Source organism: Lycium barbarum, chromosome 10 (assembly GCF_019175385.1).
Source record: "Lycium barbarum isolate Lr01 chromosome 10, ASM1917538v2, whole genome shotgun sequence".
NCBI lineage: Eukaryota > Viridiplantae > Streptophyta > Magnoliopsida > Solanales > Solanaceae > Lycium > Lycium barbarum.
Window position 1 is genome coordinate 119052429 of NC_083346.1, and position 5570 is coordinate 119057998.

At 34.6% G+C, this 5570-nt stretch overlaps 1 pseudogene; it reads right to left on the reverse strand.

The window, feature by feature from the left end:
* Positions 1-2458: 2458 nt before the first annotated feature.
* On the reverse strand, positions 2459-3492 carry LOC132613394 (protein pleiotropic regulatory locus 1-like; annotated as a pseudogene).
* Positions 3493-5570: the final 2078 nt, after the last annotated feature.

Sequence of the window (5570 nt, forward strand, 5' to 3'; positions counted from 1 at the left end):
TTAATTGTTATGAAATGATGTAAATATCCTGACTTTCATTCCAATAAAGCTAAATATTGTGCATAATTAGTTTTTTGTAATCTATTTGCACGTTTTAGCCATAGAATTTGTTTGTCTCTAGATTCTATCATTTTACTAGTGCATGAAACTTGTTTCCCTACTCCTAGTAGAGAAGTCATTTTCCTGATTATTAAATGACTTGTTTTTCTAGAGATAATTTTTTTTTAAAACATATTGACCAATCAAATATGAAAAACATTTTTTAGAAAATAATTTCTTTCAAAGCAAACTCACCGTGTATCTTGGTGCAAAGAAAACATATATTCGCTTTGTTCCAATTTATGTGTCACGCTTTTCTTTTAAGTCTGTTGTAAAAAGAATATCATACTTCTTTTTGTAAAAAAGAAAATTAACTTTAAACTTCTCATTTTGTGTCCCGTTAAATAACGACAAAAAGATTTAGCCCGACACCATGGTGGTTGGGCATTTTTGGTGAGACACCACCGAGTACAGGATTTCCAAATTGAAATGCTAATGCACCAATTATTAGAAACATTAAAGTGTCGAGTCGAGTAAAATATAGGGGAATTGATTTGTAGCAAATCGGTGTGGTATATTTTTCAGCAGTACTTACTCATAGTTTTAAATTTAATAGAAGAGCAACTAAACCCATTGAAGTAGTTAATGGTTAAATACGTTATTTTCTTAACAAAGAATCACTGTGGATATTTGACTTTAACTAATAATACTTATATTAGACTACAAAATAGTAGTAACATGCAGCATCAATTTTATTATCTTCTTCTGAGAACATAAACTGTATACTAAATTCTTATTATTAAGAAAACGACAAATGGCTAAAAATATCTTTGAACTATTGAAAATAGAACAAATTCCTCATGTTTGATTTTGGTTCAACAGTACCCTTGAATTATTTGAAATAGGATACAATGCCTCAGTGGCAAGAAATTAGCTCATATCATGTTAACGGACCTACAAGTCTCATTTTCCCCTTTTAAAACACATATTTACTTAAATTGACTCCCTTATAAATCTAGATTTCAATCCCAATAGAGACAAAAAAAAAAAAAATGATTTCTTTTCACCTATATATGTAGTTTTTGGAGGAAAGAGTTATCCAATATTTATATTGTCAATTTAAGTTGCGCGTAAATTGACATTTTCGACCAGCATAGATGAAAGCTGAAGTTGTCACCACATTAATTCGCATATTCACAAAACTTATTTGTTATATGACTTAATTTATAGCTCTAATTATTGTTAACTTATCTTTTCTAGACTATAGGATCAGCCATGTGCCCAAGGGACAAAAAATGGTGATGTCTAATATATACAAACGTTTAATGTATATATTAAATCATTATTAAGTGATCAATTAGTGATTTCTTATCAAATTAAAGTCGCCTAAATGAGGTATCACTATTTTGAAATCTAAGCTTTATTTTCCATCAACTGTGAGCTGTGTATACTTTATTTATGTTTGCTAATTGCTATGAATAGTCCTAGTTATACTTTTCCTAGGATACCACTGATTCTAAAATATAGTCACCATTATGTTAATTATTTATTAACGACAGAGGGATGGAGAATGATATAAATTTGCTTTAGTTGAGCTGTATTAAGCAACCGGACAACTTAGAATATATATTAATTAATTAATCAGGAATTTTAATTTTATGCACTAACAATAAAAAAAAATACCTACACAATTTAACACTGTGTAAAAAGCAATTACAAAGAACCATTTTAAACTTTAAAGTAGCTTTCACCTTTCAACAATGGTGATTATTTTAATCTGTTGTGAAATGGATAAATGCATCTAAATGAGAAATATTATTTATTTAACAACACATATTGTTATCAAACGTTTTTTCCTTTCCTTCTAAAACAACCGAGTCTCCAAATGTAAATTTGTGCCCGCTTGGCCATTGAGAGATGAATGAATTCATAATGACTTGTTGATGGATTAAAAAAATTGGTGCTTGCATAACACATCTTTTTAGTGCGTTAGTAAAACTTCTTTATTTTATTTTTATAAAGCTCGGATAACGGGTTTTAACGAGGGCCGTTAGCCTAGCCTATGAGATTTTTCTTCTTGTTGATTTTTATGGCTGAACTTCTAAAATCATGTACTCGTATGTGAATTTTCCATTAATTCTACACGTAGAAAGAAAAGCAGACACTATAACCATATAGTAGCAACTAAACGATAAAAGATAAGAGAATTATACGAACCAGAATTTTAACAGGGAAAAGGGAACCAAATTAAGCAATCTGGCTGAAAATTTTGAAATTAAAGTACCATGTATTGCGTATTTTATACTAACACCAGCCCTTAAACTTTAAAGGCCAAAAACAAAACAAAACAAGGATTAATAGCACTATTATTACTTTTCGGAATATTTTACCAATAAACGTGGAAGATTAAGTACGTATTCTAACTTTGTTTCCACATCTTGATAGTCTTGTCAGCCTCACAACTAATAAGCCTCGTGCCAGTTACATCATACGTGAGAGCATAGACACCGGCCTCATTATCCCAAGATCCAGGTTGAACAATGGTTTGAGCTTGTTGTATGTTGTGACCACTTGTCCAATCAGAAAACCACAAGTTCCCATTGTCACCTCCTGTGGCCATTACACCTTCATCATTGACCGCCATCGCATTGATTATGGTCTTGTGTTGTGATGAAATCATATTATGCAAAAATTCTCCTTTTGGAAGGTTGAATTTCTTTACGTTGTCACTTGATGCAGAAGCAAAAGAATAATCTTCCTTAGGATGTTGAACCATAGCTCGAACAGATTTCTCATGATGTGTGAGTGTTGTCATTGGCTTACCATATCTAAGGTCCCAAAACTTTATGGTAGAGTCACAAGATCCAGTTACAACTTGAGGGTCCATTGGTCGAGTTAAAACAGAACAAACTGCATTATCATGTCCAGACAAAGCATAAATTTGTGTTTTAGTCCGGATATCCCAACTCGACAGACAGAATCGCCACCCCCTGTGAACAAGATGTCAACTGTGGAATGAAGAGCTAAGCAATAAACACCACTTAGATGACCATGATAGGACCGAATCACCTTATTTTGTTCGAGGTCCCAACATTTAACTTGCTTATCATCGCTAGCCGTGAACATGTACGTGTGTTTGTTGCTAACAGCAAGGCCTCTTACTTGTTGAACGTGACCTGTTAACGTGAGCTTTAGGCTACCACTTGCTAAATCCCATATCTTAATGATCCGGTCTGTTGATCCTGTGCAGAACCAAGTATTACTAGGATCCACTGCAACTGATCGGACCCATCCCAAATGGCTGCTAATAACCCTGTAAATTTTCCACATTGGGCGTGGATGTTTAATTGTTATACCTCGTCTCTCCATGATGGCAGCTATAGAATAGATCTCATAATCTCATAATAGTACTAATGAAGATCCAACCATCTCAAGTTTGAATGATGCATCCATGGTTACAGATTGCAATAATCAAACAAAGAAAAAGAAGAATGCACTTGAGAAGGGGGAAAAATTATTAATATCAGTGTCTTCTTTTATAGTATCAGAGCAGACTTAAGCTCGATCCGAAGCCTTCATCAAAATCACCTTCAATCTCCCATCCCAATAAACCAAAATGGCTGATGCAACACCTAATGTACAGTCAAGAAATGTAGACAAAACCATCACCTACGATAACAATCATCCTTATCATCTGAATAATTCTGATTCACCTGGAATGGCTTTAATCAACAATGTGTTTGATGGCAAAGGATATCCAGGTTGGAGGAGATCTATTCTCCTAGCCTTATCAGCCAAGAGAAAACTTGGATTCATCAATGGAGCTTGTAAGGCTCCAGATCTGAAATCTGAAGAATATGAACAATGGAGTTGTGTTAATGATATGATTATTTGTTGGATCTCAAATGCACTAACAAAGGAAATTGCAGATAGTGTAATGAGTTCTAAAACAGCAAAGGAACTTTGGGACAGCCTAGAGCAAAGGTTTGGCAAGTCAAATGGAGCCAAACTCTATCATTTGCAAAAGGAATTATCGGGACTTGTTCAAGGAAATAATGACATTGCTGGGTATTTTACCAAACTGAAAAGAATATGGGATGAACTAGATGCACTCGATGTTGTCATATGTTGTTCATGTGTGTGTGTGTGTCAAGGAAAAGCCAAACTAATGAAGTCTTTAGAGGACCAAAGATTGATACAATTTTTGATGGGGTTAAACGATATATACACACAGGCAAGAGGAAACATTCTCATGATGAACCCATTACCCATTATGGATCTGGCATACTCTTTGCTTTTACAAGATGAAAATCAAAGAGAAGCATATGTCAATGCTAGCCACACTACTGAATCTGCCTCGTTCATGGTGACTTCACAAGGCAGAAATTATCAGAGAAATGGGAATCAAAACTTTAAAGCATCAAATCAACCACAACAAAGGTTTGGCAACTACACACCAAGGAACAACAAAAAATTTTCAAAGTATAAACCTAGGAAAAACAAATACAACCCAAATGTGAGCTGCACATACTGTGGGAGGACAGGTCATACAGAGGATGATTGTTACAGGCTTCATGGTTTTCCTGAGGATTTTGAATTCACAAAGGCTAAACCCTATCAAGAAAAGGCCAATGGAATAGTTACTGAGGAGGACACGGCATTTGCTAAAGGGGAGGCATCCAACAACCATCAGAATAATCTTATTCCACATATGAGCAAGGATCAATATGCAGATCTGGTTCAGCAAGTGATTAAAGAAGTAAAGATGGGACAAACACGAAGTTCAAACAGTTCAAATGGTGGGTTCAATGCAGAAGCAATTGCTGGTACAATTCTAAAGTATTCAGGCACTTGCTTATCTGTTTTTAACACTTCCACCTGGATTATTGATTCGGGAGCATCAGAACACATGTGTTTTGATTCTAAATCCTTTATTTCTTTGTCTATCCTTCCCGTTCCTATTAGTATCACATTACCTAATTCTTTTAGGATCACTGTTACTCATGCGGGAAGTGTCTCTATTCTTGCTAAAATTACCTTAAAAAATGTCCTCCATGTCCCAGACTTCAAATATAACTTAATATCAGTTCATAAGTTAAGCAATCAGTTTAGATGTGATGTGTTGTTTACTCTTATTGACTGCATATTACAGGACCCTTTAATGAGGAACACTCAAGCTTTTGGTGAGGCAAAAGAAGGACTCTACTTGTTGCAGCCTAGTCCTAAGTCTAAGTCTATTTCATATGACAGTGTAGTTTCATATCAAGAAGTAAGCAATTTCATTCCTCAGTCTAAGTCATTTTCTCTTCCAGTTTCAGCAAATATAGTTCCTAGCATAAATCTACGGCATGTAAGATTGGGACATGTCCCTTATTCAGTAATGAGAAAGTTTCCTTTTATCAATTTTTCTTCAAATTTCCAACATATTTGTGATGTGTGTCCTAAAGCCAGGCAGACTAGGCTACCCTTTCCCCTAAGTCAAATCCAGTCTAAAAGACACTTTGATCTGATTCATATTGACACATGAGGAC